Source organism: Chelonia mydas, chromosome 9, assembly GCF_015237465.2.
Source record: "Chelonia mydas isolate rCheMyd1 chromosome 9, rCheMyd1.pri.v2, whole genome shotgun sequence".
NCBI classification, from domain to species: Eukaryota; Metazoa; Chordata; order Testudines; family Cheloniidae; genus Chelonia; species Chelonia mydas.
The window spans coordinates 92,045,057-92,062,330 of NC_057855.1; the positions used below are offsets into that span (position 1 = coordinate 92,045,057).

The following is a 17,274-nucleotide window of genomic DNA, read 5'->3' on the forward strand; positions in this document are numbered from 1 at the left end:
ACCTTTAATCATTTTTGTTGCTCTTCTCTGTACTTTCTCCAATTTGTCCACATCTTTCCTGAAATGTGGCGCCCAGAACTGGACACAATACTCCAGCTGAGGCCTAATCAGCGCGGAGTAGAGCAGAAGATTTACTTCTCGTGTATGGCTGACAACACTCCTGCTAATATATCCCAGAAGGATGTTTGTTTTTTTGTTTTTTTGTTTTTTTTTGCAACAGCAAAACCTGTTCTGAGTCAAACTGTTGACTTCTATTTAGCTTGCCCTCCCCAGGCATTGGATAGGGAGTCTAGGTGTCCAATTTGGGGCTGAGGATTCCAGTGAAGAGCAGAACACCTAAACATGAGGTGTTACAATGCCTAATCCCATTGTGGGTCTTTTCCAAAAATCATTTCCAGGACAAGACATTAACTGGTTCCTTTATAAGTATAGGTAAAACCTGGCCTTCCAGGGAAATAGGACAGCAGTATTGCCAACCCCAAATGTTCAAAAATCATGAGTCAGGCTCACCAAAAATTGTGAGATTGGCTTAAAAATCATGAGATTATGTAAAGAAATAATAGATTTGGTGGTTTTTTTTTAATTTGCCTTCTGCTTTTTAAGCCTTTAGGGTGCACTGAGGTCCCATTCTGAAGCTTCCAGAGACACAAGGGCTCGAAACTTACTTTTTTCTTTTAAAAATGAAGGCTGAAATAATCACATCCACTTGACTCCAGGAGCTGGGGCTTTACAGAAAATAATAGAGACTCATGATAAAATCATGAGAGTTGGCAACATTGCTCAGCCACGCCAGTGTCTGAAGTACGTGCTCTTGTGTAATGCCACTTAGATCTCTGTGTAGAGAGTAGCATACCTGCATGTCTGTCTGCTAAATATTTTGCAAATTTATTTCTTACACGCAAATGCTGGCCTCTACCAGTGTGTCACTGGGCTGCTAATATCCATTTGACACTTCCTGTTTCCGTTACCAGCGTGTAAAACCTTAGGTGTATTTCGTGCATCTATCTGGTCACTCAGTTATGCAGCTTCTGGTACCTATCTCTCTGAAACACAAACAAAAGGGTGAGGGGGGAAAATCACTTTGGTGGAGAGATTTCTGTCACATAGATGAAAAATGTTGACCACTAACAAGATGTGTGTTAATATCAGATATCTTGTGCACGTCTTTAGGCTCCTCATAATTCATTAGTTAACAGGTTAAGGACCCGATCCTGTTCCATTGAATTTAATGGGAATTTTGCCATTGTCTCCAGTGAGAGCAGGATCAAACCCTTAATCTCTGACTGGCAATGACCACTTCTAGGTTGTAGATTTATAAATGGCTACAGAGGTTTTCCAGCTGTGCCATGGGTACCTGAGATTGACCTTTATGCCTATTGACCTTCATATAATATTTTCTTCAATCAAAGCGGCTTATTAAGGTTTAATCAGTTCATAAAATTTGTAATAGTACTTTCAGAAAAAGTTTCACATTAGAAACAATTTCCCAAAACTATAGACTTTTTCTGGGGCTGATCTGTGTCAGTTGCAAATGTAATAAACTCAGGACTTTAACGATGCAAATTGAATTTTGTAGTAAGAGTAAAGTCAGTACAGGCCAGGAATTAGTTCTGAATCCAAGAAGAGAAGAATGAACTATTAATTCAGTGGATCTATTATAAGTGTTTCAATAGTTGTTTTTCAGATACAATTATCTTTAAGGTTAAATAGCACAGATCCAGAAAACAAAACTTCGGCTTAACTCCTCACTCAGGTTACTTTATTAGGCATGAAACAGCTCTTTGCCCACGCTAGCCAGGCACAGACTCAGGGGGTTTAGGTACAAGGTGATACCACAAGTCCACTCCATGTAACACCTCGGACAGTTTCTATACACCTTTCCTAGCTACTAACATATATATTTCTTGCATGGGAAGACCAATCGCTTTGCAGATTGCGTGAGGCAATCTGATCAGTTCAGTTTCTGCCTACTTTGTTTACTAGCTACCACAATAGTTAGGTTAGTTAGGTTCTGCCTCTCTGATTTCCTATAAATTATTCACAATAGTTAGTTGTTTCAGCAATTACTTCTTTGAGTTTGTCTTGCCTTAATTTGGGCTTGCCCATGTCTGCTAAGCCAGCCTTGCAGGCTGCATTCACTTCCAAAGAGAATTAAGTCAAACTTCCACACGGGGATTTAATGTGACTAACAAATCCACTTCAAATTACTACCTTTAGCTAATTGGAATGAACTTTCCTGGATGTCCCGTGCAGACAAGCTCTCTGAAATGGTTGAAACAAACCAGTTTGATTAATCTGAACTGAGATTCTTTTTTCTGTTTGTTCAAACACAATTTCAAGAGTTCAACTTTTTTGTAATTCTATAGCGCTGCTGTTATGCTCTATCATGCCCCATCTTCTGTGTCTGCTAGAGATGAAGCCAGCTGGTTGGGGGAAGCATACACAAGGTAGGGTGAGTGGAACTAGTCAGACCCTTTCCCATGTTGTCCTGAGAACCAGTCAGGTCATAGAATATCAGGGTTGGAAGAGACCTCAGGAGGTCATCTAGTCCAACCCCCTGCTCAAAGCAGGACCAATCCCCCACTAAATTATCCCAGCCAGGGCTTTGTCAAGCCTGACCTTAAAAACTTCTAAGGAAGGAGATTCCACCACCTCTCTAGGTAATGCATTCCAGTGTTTCACCACCCTCCTAGTGAAAAAGTTCTTCCTGATATCCAACCTAAACCTCCCCCACTGCAACTTGAGACCATTACTCCTTGTTCTGTCATCAGCTACCACTGAGAACAGTCTAGATCCAGGTCAGCACCAAGAACTAACTGCCATATAAAAGAGTGTCAGGATTAATTTTCCTTCCTCTTTCTCTGTTATTTCTCCCACTATCTAGCAGTTTTTATAGTATCCTTTGACGAATCAAACGCTGGATGAACCAATAGCCTGACCCAGTACGGAAAAGAGTTTCCTGCCGTGTCAGCATTAGGTATTATTCTCAGTACTTCTGATTTCTTTCCCCAGTGTTTATAACGTGTAGCTGTCTCTCTCTTCCCAATGCCAAACACTTGTTACACTAAACTAAAATGACTTCACACATCTGTTAGCTGGAGTATTGTCATTAAAATCCTGTGCTGGCATCCAATTTGATTTTAACAATATGCCAAATAATAGGCAAGGACTGAGAGTATTGGGAAGCATTATTACTATTATGAAACAAACTGGGAAAAAATGTAGGGCTATATCTGGATCCAAACTCCCCCTAAGTTGGTCCATTTCCATGTTCCCCAAACGTGGCTTGTGCCTATCTATCACTCCCTGGCCAGAATGCTTTTGTGCAATGGCCAGCCCAGGCAGGCAGATAAGGAGACTGATCTCATTAAGCACAGAGAAATGCTAGTAGGTGTGAATTTCACACCGCAATTTAAGCCTTGCTCAATACTCAAATCCTTATTTATGTTAAATGCTGGTGAAGAAGCTTTTGTGCATTTCTCATGTCCATGATCACCGGGAAGATTGACTAATCCCACCCAGGTGTTTTGGGCAGTGCAGCTGCTACTGTTACCACATAATGCTGAAAGCTGTATGTGTAAAATGTGTGTTAGATAGTATTTTGCAGTCATCTAATGATGCTTTTCTCTTCTATCATCTAATTCTGTGGTCAGAGATGGGAACGGAAGAAGAATCCTAGAACAATTAAGAGATGTTGGGACCAGGAACCCAAAATCAGAATAGGATTTTTCCTTTCCCTTCCAGCTTTATAAAGTATAGTCAAGAAAGCACAACGTCCCTCAAATTGGTCCACAGAAAAATAAATTAATAACTTACTATTGCAGCTTTCTTCCTATTTTGTACCTTACATATAACTGGACGTTACTTCTAGACTTCTAGAATTCAAAAGTACATTGTGCAGAGAAATGCAGGCCATCGATGGTATCTCAGCAAAGAAAATAACTAATGAGAAGAGAAAATTGAGCAAATTAAATCCACTCTCATAACAATGAATGGGATAAGAATGGAAAACACATTAAACCATTAAAAAAAAAAGTGAAGACTGCAAGTGTCATTTTTCCTACAGAGAAAGTGGGGTTGGACTCTCTCACAAATGTGTTTTTGTTTCTATCCGTAAGCAACATAGGTCTGCTCCTTTAAATGCTACACCATTTAATGGTGGTTAATGGTTAAATGCTACACCAAGTTAATGGAGGTGCAGAGCCATTGATGCATCAGGCCCTATGTTGGTAAAGCACCATTTTTCCTTCTTTCATGTACTGTGCCTACAGGGATGCTTCTTTTAAGAGAAAGCATAACTGGGGGCACTTCTTCTGAGAACTCACATCAGTGGAGAGTTCCTGCTCTGATGTGAGTTTTATCTCCCTAGGTGGACTGTTTCACTGGGAAGGTATTCATCTTGTTAACTTAAAACAATCCCATTAAAAAACAAACAAACCACAAGTAGAGGTGCGCTAGCTGGGCGGTTAGGTTTTCTCCTGTAAAATATTCATTAGATCTCTCTTGGGTTCCTATATTTAAAAGTTTCCTGCTGGTGCAACCAATTCTACCATTTAAATATGTGAAATATCTTCTCCTGCTTCTCTCCTAATATTCCCTGTCTTCCTTGTCAATACAGCAAAACACAAACTACTCTAAAGAGAGCTGTTTTGTCCTAACTTCCCTTTTGTTTTGAAGTCAGCCTGCAGTCAGTGCTCACAGCAGGATTGGGGCCTGGGAATTCTTGGGGCTTAATTCTGCACACTCTGCATATCCCATGGACTCCCTGACTTCCCTGGGAGCTTGCTGGTGAGCAAGGATTGAACAATTAGGTGCTAAAAAAGGGAACATGTGATATTGTGATGGGGCTTAACCACCATGCCCTGCAAGGTACAGGGTAAAACGCCAATTAGTCATGCTCAAAGGCTGGGGGTGGCTAATCAACTAATCTCACTTGTATTAGCTGTATACCATATTGTAATGTAATATTTGAGCAGGTATAGTGTGAGTCTCTGTGACTGTACGAATCACCATACAGGAGAGGGAGGTTAATTACTGTGGAAGGCTGCTCTTCTACATAAATTGTTATGCTCCCCCTAAAAGAGGAGACCTCTTGATACTAGACAGGCTATGGTTGGATCTTACAACTGGAAACTCCCTACATCTGGATTGAGGAATTGTCCACAAAAGGACTAAAGACTCTGACTATTTTCATCTTCTCCCTGTGAAGATGAGTCATGGGAGTGGAGTCAGCTGAGTTTGCTGCTGGGAACACAAGGCAGGAGGGAAATAAAAACCCCAAACAAAAGTAACTAGGCTTCTTTATGTTGCTAGGACTCTGGGGGACAAGGAGCTTCCTAGGCATAAGTAAGAGATCCCCAGCCTTTTAGCCTAGGTTAACCCTGAAGGACAAATAGAGCTTGCTTGTTAGAGATGCCTTTACCTTTTAAAAATCTAAGACTGTAACTCATTTATGTGTCTGTATTCACTTGCTTTAACTTTGTAAACAACACTCTAGTTTCCTGTGCCTATTTAATAAATCTTCATATGATTATTATAGAATTGGCCACAAGCATTCACCTTGGCGTGAGATCTAAGGTGCAACTGACCAGGGGTAAGTGACTAGCCCTTTGGGATTAGAAGTAAAGGGAATATTGCTGTGATTCTTAGTCTTACGGGCCATTTATCACAGAGGACAGACCGGAGCAGCCAAGTGAACTGTCTCTCTCCATTTAAGGCTGTTAATGTGCCGGAGGAGTTTGCACTTGGAGCAGTTGGTGGATGAAATCTAAGTTTCGAACTCACGACCAGTTTTCGTGCCCCGGTTTTTGGAGAATCTGCCTGAAATTGGTGCTTGCTGTTGCGCCACTATTGGGAGCATCACAGGAGGGATTAGTGATAGTAAAGAATAGATGAAAGATCTTATAAAATAGACAAAAGCGAAGCCACAATAAGAATTAAAACTAATGGGCAAATACCAGGCTACCGGCCACAGTTAAAAGGAAACATGAATGAGGTTTAAAACAAATGAATGCCTGGAAAATAAAATGAGGTGTGAGATATTTAATCACAAATCAATACTTTCTTTCAGGAACCACTTACTGTACCTGATAGTAATTTACGGATTAGTGTGACAGGTTGAGCATTGCCTTGCTAAAAAGCTACCCCCTGCAGCAGCCCATGGGGTGGGGATAATTGCACTCGCATGCGTGCGCTCCTCATGTAGCTCCTAAAGGGGGTGCTCGACCATGGACAGTTTTGTGAGACTCAGGTAACTATATTTTTATGATTCGTGACATTTCAAAGGCATAGATCAAATCTTGTTATGTCATGAGAAACCTAAACCTAAAATAGTCTTTTTTTTGTGTGTTTTGCCTCCCTGTATTTTGTCATTTTATTAACCAAGGCCAGAATTGGAAATTTTCTTGGTAATTGGTGATTTATATTCTGCCCACCATCATTGTCTGTAGTGAATGTGGGATGTAGGGTTTTTGTTTTGTTTTGTGGGTAATGAGCAGATGTAAATACCTATGAGTCAGATTAATTTATGCTGTATTCCCTCATTTCAGAGACACTCTTACAATGAAGTATGTAATCAAATCCTGTTGCCCTGGTGATTACTAGTTCAAGTCTGGATTACAGCAGGTCTACATTCCTTACTTTTTTTTTTTAAACTTTCAGATATGTGCATCAGTATTCAGAATTGAACAGACATAGGCACATGCTACAAATTAAATAAAACCAGGTTAAAATAGTACCAGATTCCAATTTATGGAAAATAATGTAAATTACAGAAAATACAAACATGTTATGCTACAGTAAATTCAGAATAGTCCTGAAATTATTAAGGTGCTCTCAATTCCCAGAATTTAGTAGATGGTAAATGACATTTAAAGGGGCCCTGTAAAGGCTGATGGCACATAAATATAACCAGCTCCCCATAATATCCAACTTACCGTATTTAAAAGTGACTAGTAATGATGAGTGTCTCCATTTCTAACTTCTGATACCTTCTAGGGTGCCTAATTTTCTGTGGGTACATGATCAACGCTTTCTGAAAATCAAGCCCTTTAAGGGATCTCAAATGGGGCACGTCAGACAGAGGCCCCCCAAAGACTAATCACTCTTGGAAATGTAGATCATGAGACCTGATCTAAAGCCTCTTGAACCCAAACCTATCATCATCCCCCCAAAATAAGGAATGGCGTGTTTGTATTCTGCACACTAGTCACAGGACTCTGGGGGAAATATTGACTGTCTTGTAATTTTCAGAGTCTGTGACATTTAGTATTTAGTTCATATAGTTGTTTAGTCCAATATGAAATCTATTGGATTTGCACCCCTCATTTTGGAAACAGACACTGTTTCAGCTGTTAGGATGTATTTTTGTGATGTGCTTGACATTTTGCAGACTCTGGGTATATTTGAGGACTTGCAGGCTTGATAAATATCCATTTACTTTTTTTCTGGAACCCCCCATCTTTGCTGGGCTCTGGATTGATTGCCGGACAACCTGCCTGGTTGTTTGCATGGTCATAAGATCTACACAAAGACTGGGGTCCAACTACGTGTAGCTGATTCGAAATACTGGGATGTATTGCTGTGTAGAATGGTGGTTTTTTGAAAAGCTCTCCTCGTAATGCCTGTACTGTTTAGACTGTAAGCTTTTCAGAGGGGGGACTACTGCTTGTCTTGTTCAGATCTAGAGGGAGTGTCAGCTCCTAGAAAATGGTAAATAATATTAAATGTCAATATTATTAACAAAGCATGCAATAGTATAGAAAAGCAGACAAGACTATACAGTTTCACCTCACACATCAACAGATTAAAATATATATTTACGGGGTAGTTGGTACCAACTCCTTGAGTCTCAGTTCTCGTTATAAAGGGTCCATGCAATCTTTTCTTTCAGACACTCTGACGCCTCCAGTATTTTTGTTGGCTTTTTTTTAAAAAAGGTTTTGTGGCATAATGAAAAACCATGCTGGAAGAAAGTAAATTTTCCTCTAGGGAGTGCCAGGAAATTTTCCTCCAGGAATGCCATTCATTTGTTATAGGAGTTGCAACTTCAAGGAATATGATTTTACCCTGTCCACCAACCAGTGACTTTATGTCAACGAAAGGAAATGCCTGCTACTATAGGTTTGGACCTGCTGCCATTGAAAGAGAACTCCATTGGGTGCAGGACTGGGCATTCGTTCACCCTAAAATCTTACACATAAGTATTAGTTACCTTGGATGTTCCCTTGACTCTAGGAGACACTTACCTATGCTCTTTTATGTCTTGTTCACTACGAAAAGTGGCACAATATGTGATAACATGCAGCCATATAATGTAGATGAGAATTTTAGTGCTGGACAAACTTAAATAGGTATTAATGACTGTCCCATAGGAACCAAATGTGATGCATTCTTTGAGAAGCTCTAAAAATTGGTTTTAAATTCTTGAAATATTTGCAGCTGGATTGGCACATAAAATACTACTAGATGCAATCCATCCAGGTAATGCAAGTAGATCAGCTACATCAGTGCGATTAAACCTTAACCTGCGATACCCCAGCCCCACCCCCTCCATCTTCCAGTCGTGAACCCTTCTTAAACAAATATTGCCAATTGTGCTGAATTATGGCACATTGCACAATTATTTTATTATGATGGATAAACATCGGTTAAATACTAGGAGGAGAATGCTTTCTAATACATGCTATAGATGGAAGCGTATTTAAGAAATATTTGAGTTACTGGTGATCTACTGATAATGAGGGTGTTTCCTCTTACTGTGAAGAAGCCATCTTAAAGATGCGTCTCCCAATTGTGAAGTGTTTCAAAATATATGAATATTAGTGACTATCTATGATGAACAAAGACCTTCAGATACCTCCATCTATTCCCCCTGCATCGCTGCTCCCGCCCCCACCCCAGCGATAAATATCGGACTCATCTCCTTCAACAAACATCCCTCTAACACATCTGGCCACCTGCAGTAGGAGTTAAACCAAGCACAGCCAACTTCTCTTTAAGTAAGAGCTCACATATTTGGGGAAGGGCAGGTTTGCTTCCTTCTCCTGTAAGACTGTTGCTGCCCTTTCAGATGTAAGTAAAACTCAAGCTAATTGTTCAAGCAAGGCTTACCATATTAAATAAAAATGCACAGATGTGGAAAGCAGTTTTCTCCTAGAAGTAGCAGCCTTCTTACAGGAGTGCCTCCAGCATAAGACTGGAATACCATGGGCTCTTAGGAGAACTGCTTCACACTTAGCAGGTGGATGTTGCCTCCCTTTGTTAGGAAGGCTGGGGTGATGGACCATGAGTACTTTCTTTGGGTCCCAAAGTGTCTGTATAATCTATTATAGTTCTATTCCAGTCCCTGCTCTCCCTCCTTCCAGTGGAACTGGATGCGAGTATCCAGCTCATCCTCTTATTTCATTTTGCCTTCATTTGTCTCGTGCCTTCATCCAGATAACTCTCTTGAGACACGAGTCAATAATACATAATTTTAAACTACCTGTATTAAATCCATATTTAGATAATTGAGGCTTTGCTACCTACCCCTTGAAATCCTGTAATCACTACATTAACATGTTGTCTTTACAGAGCATAAGCCTTTTAATCCCTTCACTGCCCACCTACCATCTCAGTACCTGCACAGACCAGCTGGCTCAAGCCAGTTTCGTTTCTGATGTTCCTTTTCACAAAATAAGGACTATTTGTTTCTTTTTCCTCTTCACAGACCTCATAGGAATGGTGTCTTGCTTGAATGGTTTAGTAGGTCAGTAACATTATGATTTCTGTGAATCTTTGTTTCAAATGGTATCTTTTCAGGACTGGAAATATGCAATAAAGTGTCTTACACCTCAGGTTAATTGATTATAATCAGGGCCAAACAAGTATTAAATGGAAGCATTGCTATCTAATGACTGCTGACCTGTATGTTGATGTCCTTACCAAATCCAAATTAAATTGGTAATAGTGGCAACTTCCTTGTTAATCCTAGCACAGAAGCTAAAGATACCAACATTATGGAGACTGGCTTACCCTTTTTCCTCCTCCATGCTTCCTCTATACCAGTGGTGGGATCACAAGTGGAAGTTTATTGCCATTGCCGAAGCTGTGCCTTCTCTGACTTCAGTCTTTGGGACTGTCAATCTGATGTCTTGAAAGAACATTGAATTCACTTTGAAGGAGTAACTTTCCAAGTTGCAGGAGGAAATATCACAATCAATTGGACTCATAAAAATGATGAAAACGTGCCCTTTGTCTAGAACGGTTCTTTTATGTCTTGTCCTTTGTAACAGATCAAAACCTGACTTCAATCTACATTATATACTTGTGAGCCTCACATGGATTATGAGCAAATGTTGTTGATAAATTCGCACAGACATGTTTGGACAGGGCTTATGCACTCTTAAACATTGTTTTTATGGGGACTGTGCACCTATATACCTGTCAGTGAGTATGTCCTACACTGGAAAGTATCTTCTATTATTATGTCTGACAGCTGACTGGATTTTATCCAACTGATGTAATCTTTGTACTCAAAACTTTTCTCTCTAATGGGGAAGTTTGCTGATTACCATGGGGAACAGGAAGTCCTGAGTTCTATGGCTTGGTCTGCCACTGACCTTGGCGGATTCTGGGCAAGTCATTTAGGCCAAAACTTTCAAGAGTGGCTGTAGTATCTTAATGATGAGCAGACCTATGTCAAGAAACTCTTTATTAGGAACTAGGTGTGGAAATGGGGTAACAAACTTTCTCTACTCTGTGTAGCGGCAGCCTGAGACAGCTGTGTCCTGGGCTTCTCTCAGTAAGAGTGTCCCAGGAAACCAAAGACTGCATGAAGGGTGAACAGGTAGTATGGCTTCTCTGCAATTCCTGGAGGATTTACTTTATAGTACAGTGGCCTCAAAGTTTGGTGCCCAGTTTTACACATGAAAATTGGGCAAGCAAAACTTGAATTTCCAAAATAAGGCCGATGGCCTTAACTTCTCTGTCTCAGTTTACTCATCTGTAAAATGGATACACTAATAAATACCTGTCAAGTGTTATGAGACTTATTTACTGTTTTAATGCACTTGACATTACTGGATGAAAATAGCTGTAAAAGTGCAAAGTATGAACATTAATAATTTCTAGGAGATAAATCATTTTCACCAGCCTCTGTTTCTAAAATGTAACTTACTCTTATTGTATCATCCATCTTTGTCTTCAGACCTGATTCTGATATCTTCTTTTCACCAATGTAACTCAATTGACTCTAGTGGAACATCTAATTTGCACTTGTCTAAGTACTATTAGAATCAGGGTCTTTAAATTCACACAGACTTTTTTTAAAAAAAATCTAATTTGACTCAGACCTGTGTAAATCTGGAGGAATTCCTTTGAACTCTGTGGAGTTGCTCCAGATACATGTCAGGAGTAGGATCTGAATTTGGCCTGGGATATTTATACTATGGCAGGAAAGAGCTATCTTTTATCTCTAATGTCCTGATTTAGCAAAAGGTGTCATATGAATGGAACTTTGGGCTGGTCCCAATCCCTTTTCAGGATCAGAGACTAAAATTGTGCTTAGAAAAGAGAGAGTTCCAAGCCATGAAGTTCTGATCTAATCTTTCAGGAGAGAAGAGATTGGATCTTTACAGCGTGTCCCTCAAAAAAATTCTAAATTCTGAAATACCCATTAGATTTTTACAGGGTTCGAGAGCCCATAAATGTGCTATAAACTATTGAATGACACCAGTATTTTTCTTGAGTTATCTTGATGACCGTTAAGAAGTATATTCCTGGAAGAATGTAGCTAATTCTGAATACATCTGAAATCAGAGGAAAACATTTAATTTGGATTCACTCAGAGCGGCATAGTGAGTCTGTCACATCCATTGTTTTATAGTAAAATCATTTTATTGTAATAACTGTCTAATAGCAGCATTTCTTTTAATACCAATTTCCTAACATTATGCTCAGTATTATAGGATAATTATTCTAATAGAAGCATCACTGATATAGGCTAGGTGCAGTATTATCAAATCTATTTTGATTCTCTGTGATTATAAGTGTTCTTAATTTCACTTCTATTATAGAAAATGGTTAAAATAGGCTCTAGATGGCTTTCTTGCCTATTTCTAGCTATAATGTTTCCTGCTAAAGCAGAAGCACTAGCGAGTGGAAGGAACGAGGAGATGAGCAGAAACAAAATAAAATGACTGAATAATACACATGCCCCTTTTATTTTGTTTGTTGCAATTTATTCCTGGTTGGTGGGACATTTCTGGGCATCAGGTTCCCAAATGAGCTGACATTTGAATTTGGTTTACAATCACCAAAGAGGGGTCCGGTTCGACCTGTCAACCAACCACTTTGTAACTTTGAGTAGAATCAGATGCTGTATGGCAGACAGCAGCCAAGTAGAACTTTCTGATCTTGTGTTTCAGGAGTTTTCTTCTATGAAACAAAGTGCTTGGGTAGCTGAGCATGAATCACTTATCACAATGAGCTTGTGCTTGATGCTGGAATAAATTTATGTTTAGTTCTGAAATTACCCAGGGTAATAAATGATCCCTCCTAAAGAGCAGGGGTGGTACTCCAGTTTGTGGCCTTGTACCACATAAACATGTCTCCTAGTTCTACAGAAGATAGATCATGCCAGATGACCCTGATCTCCTCCTTTGAGAAGATAACTTTTTTTTTTAAAAGACAAAGTAAATGCAGAAGAACTAACCTACCTGGATTTCAGTAAGGCATTGATAATTCCACATCAGAAATTATTAGTTGAATTGGAGAAGATGGGGATTAATATGAGAATTGAAAGACGTATAAGGAGTTGGTTAAGGGGATGATTGCAACAGGTCATACTGAAAGGTGCACTGTCAGGCTGGAGGGAGTCTACTAGTGGAGTTCCTCAGGGATTGGTGTTGGGATCAATCTTATTTAACATTTTTATTACTGACCGTGGCACAAAGAATGAGAGTGTGCTCATAAAATTTGTGGCTGACACAGAGTTGAGAGGTATAGCCAATATGGAGGAGAACAGTAATATCATACAAGAAGATCTAGATGACCTTGTAAACTGGAGTAATAGAAAAGGGATGAAACTTAATAATGCAAATTCATGCATTTGGGGACTAACAACAAGAAGTTTTGCTATAAACTGGGGATTTATCAAGTGGGAATGATAGAGGAGGAGAAAGACCTGGGTGTATTGGTTGATCACAGGATGACTATGAGGTGTCAGTGGGATGTGGCCGTGAAAAAGGCTAATGCGGTCCTAGGATGTATCAGGCGAGGTATTTCCATTCGAGATAAAAAGGTGTTAGTAGCATTATACAAGGCACTGGGGAGACCTCATCTGGAATACTGTGTGCAGTTCTGGTTTCCCATGTTTAAGAAAGGTTCAGAGAAGGGCTATTAGGATCATCTGAGGAATGGAAAACCTACCTTATGAGAGGAGTCTCAAAGAGCTTGGCTTGTTTTAGCCTAACCAAAAGAAGGCTGAGGGGAGATATGATTGCTCTCTATAAATACATTGTAGAGAACTCCTCTCCCTCCTTGGTATTTATCTAAATTTAAGCATCACTGTGGACACAAGAACAAATGGATATAAACTGACCATCAACAAGTTTAGACTCAAAAGTAGGCGAAGGATTCTATCAGAAGAGTGAAGTTCTGGAACAGCCTTCCAAGGGGACCAGTGGGAGCAAAAGACTGGCTTCAAGACTGAGCTTGATAAGTTTATGGAGGAGATAGTATTGACAGGACTGCCTACAATGGCATGTGGCCCATTGGGACTTCTAGTAACAAAAATCCCCAGTGGCTGGAGATGGGTCACTAGATGGGGAGGTCTCTGAGTTACTACAGAAATTCTTACCCAGGTATCTGCCTGGTTGGTCTTGCCCACATGCTCAGGGTCTAACTAATCACCATATTGGGGGTTGGGAAGGAATTTTCCCCAGGTCAGATTGACAGAGACCCTGGGGTTTTTTCGCCTTCTTCTGCAGCTTGGGGCCTGGGTCATTTTCAGGTTTAAACTAGAGTAAATGGTGAATTCTCTCTGACTTGAAATCATGATTTGAGTACTTCAGTAACTCAGCCAGAATTTAGGGGCCTATTTCCGGAGAGTGTGGGCAAGGTTCTGTGGCCTGCAATGTGCAGAAAGTCAGACACGATGTTCCCTTCTCACCTTAAAGTCTGAGCCTAGTGTGACAGGAAGTAGAATGCCAACTAATTATGGCCTGATTGTCTTCATTCAGCACTCCCCTTGCCTTCAGTGGGAATCGTGTGCATGTGTAAAACTACTGCAGGATTAGACAGTAGTGGGAGTGAACATATTGGAGGAAATAAGTTTAGGGACTCAGTCTGCAAATTTTCATACACATGAGCAGTGAGATTGATGTCCATGTGCTTGCACACACAAGGATTTTTCACCTGCGTAAAGATTAGCAAACTCAAACACATGGATTATGAGACCTTTGGGACAGGGACCATGTCCTTTATATGTTAACTGCCAGGCACTTTTATGGCACTATATAAATAAATATTACTAATAACATTACATTGAGCATTCAGTCATTGGTAGTTTACCCTCCCTAGAGGACTTGTTGGTTGCTACCTTTTGATAGAGTGCTACAAATATCTCTCTGGAGGACAAAAGCTCACTCAGCAGTACACAGATTACTTTATCCTGCCCTACAGATGCTTCATTTATTACGTAAATTATGCTTTAAGCAATGCCATCAAGTTAAAAACAAAACAAGACCAAAACACCTCACAAGAATGGTGTAACTGCTATAAAAGGATAAAGAATTGTTGTACAGAATTGAATACCGTTGGCTAACCAAGGCTACAATTTTTAGAACAATTCTTAGAAACAGACAAATGGAGGAATTTTCAGATAATTGAGCATCTTAATGTAATCCATCTTTTGAGATGAAGGATGATCTTGTGATTATTGTAAGGTGTTGAGCTGGGAATCAGGTGTGAGAGATTCATTTCCTGGTTCTGCCGCAGATTTCTTTGAGTGAGTCACTTAACCTGTTTGTGCACTCTTAGAAAGTAATACCCCTGTCTTCCTTTGTCTTTGGGATCAGGCACTATCTTACTCTGAGTATGCAAATGACCTAGCACGGTGGACTCCTGATCTCTGTTCAGATCTCTGGGTGAACCGATAATATAAATAATTGGGGGATGGATTAAACGATTTGGCAATGTCCCTTTAATGAAGGAATCTTGACACTAACATTCAAACACTTTGGGTAAAGAGATTCTTAAATATCTGGTTTCACTTAATATAATTCAAATTCTTGTGAGTTTCAATTAATAATATAATTTGTTTCAGATATTAGGAAAATGAAATCTTCTACTATGGATCTGCCGCTAGTTTTGTTGTAATATAGCTAATGCTTTCCATTCTGTATTTTGCTCACTTGATGGAGCTTGTAGCCACTTTCAAATTGCCTTGATGTCAATTATCTTGAATGTGGAATGCCCATTAAATTCAATGGGCATCCTGATTGGGAAATTATGGTCCAAACAGCTTTATTGCTATGGTGTGTAACAGGAGGCTCTTGCGTGTCAACTAATGTAGAGCCATATCCTGCTTTTGCTAACTGCACATGCAACTCTTGTTGAATTCACTGGGCGTTTTAACATGAGCGGAGGGCAGTGGGCAGCCTTAAATTCCTATCTGTACTGGGGCACTTAAGTCTTATGATCAGTTCATGATGTTTGTTGACTTCACTGCTAATGACATTGCTGTAGTGCAGGCAGCGATAAACGGAATCAACCGTCAGGATGCATTAACTGAAACTTTTTCATTTTATGATGTTCTGTGTGCTTCTTGGGATTGACTCAGCATTAAATTAAACTTAAAACTCAAACCGTTTAAAATAAAATTGAAGTGGAACTGCTACACTTGTTTTCTCTAGTTTATAAAGCCATATGAATCATGCTGTTAAGTTTTTTATTTGGGCTGCTGGCGCTAGCTGGCTTTCATGTTCAAAGAATACTTTGAAACCTTGAAAGTCTTCCTTGTTGTATGTCTTGATATTCTGGTGACAAAATGAAAACAGGATGAGTGAAAGACAGCTATGTTGTGTTTTTGCTAGATTGTTCGTTTTAAACCTGGGCTGCAATTGTATGTTGGTGTAATTTCAATTATTTAGAGAGAGTAGGAAAGAGACCTTAGCACTACTGCTCAAAGGTTTTTTTTTCTGTACTGAGAGCCAGGCTAGAAAGATGTTTTAAATTCGAGATACTGAAGGGACTAAGTGCTTCTCTCTGGAGTAATAGGAAGAAAAGCCATTTCAAATTTCTGATAACATTTCTTCTGTGGAGAAACCACTTGTCCTAATATTGATCTTGGAAATGTGCAAAAGTGTATTGGGTATCCTTAAGCAGGCCAAACAGTCTAAATTTATACACAGCAAATATCTGGGGGAAGATTTAACACTAGTTACTGTAAACCACAAATGTGTATGATAGTCTCCTAACAGATTGTTAATGTACATTAACAAACTGGATCAATTTCTTCTGATTCTAGGCTGGGATTTGGAAAACCAAAAGCAAGACAACCCCCAAAGTATCTACTTCAGGCTTCATACAAGACTCCTTCTGCAGCCGGTCAGGATTTTGGTACTTTGCTTACTGATAGCACTATGCAGATGTCTAGTTATCCTGGGTGTTTAATAAAGCTGTTAACCCTGTAAATTGATATTGAGTCATAGTATATTAAATCAAGGCTATCAGAAATCTGAAGCACAAGTGGTAAATGCAATAGAATAAGTGTTTTTTACAAGGTTTTTTTTTTTTTTTTTACAAACCTGAGCTCACCAGTTTCCACAAAAGTTAGTGATTTTGTGGTTAATTTCAAAATGTGGGCCTTATTATTATTATTTTTTTTTAAGATGAAAGCTTAAACTCTACAGAAACTGAAGGGACAACCAGGTAAGTGATTGGACAGTGCACTAACAATCACCAGAATTAATCTGACCCCTGTTCATCTTAGATTTGGGACTTCAAGTTGCTCTCCCTAACAGTGAACATCAAACCATCCTATCCTCCACTATATACTCATCTAGGTGGCCCATTGTAATGGCATCACTGCATCCTTATACATGGCACCCACTGACTCAATAGAGAGAGCCACATTTTCACTCTTACTTTAATTGGGCCTTAAAAGTGAGTTAAATATCTGAGGATCACATTCCTGGATTTGTGCTCACATTTAAAGTCTCACAAATATAAATCCTCCCAGAATCCAGATGTATTCTAAAATGTGTGGAATGAACTCTGGGAGACACTTCC

At 39.6% G+C, this 17,274-nt stretch overlaps 1 long non-coding RNA gene across 3 annotated transcripts in view; it reads left to right on the plus strand.

Annotated features, from left to right (window-relative positions):
• The window catches only part of LOC122461752, a 179,078-nt gene that overhangs the window by 136,006 nt on the left and 25,798 nt on the right, over positions 1 to 17,274 (plus strand). For all 3 annotated transcript variants that reach the window (XR_006283908.1, XR_006283907.1, XR_006283909.1), the window contains exon 2: positions 16,511 to 16,590. This is a non-coding gene — a long non-coding RNA (uncharacterized LOC122461752). The remainder of the gene's footprint in view (positions 1 to 16,510; positions 16,591 to 17,274) is intronic.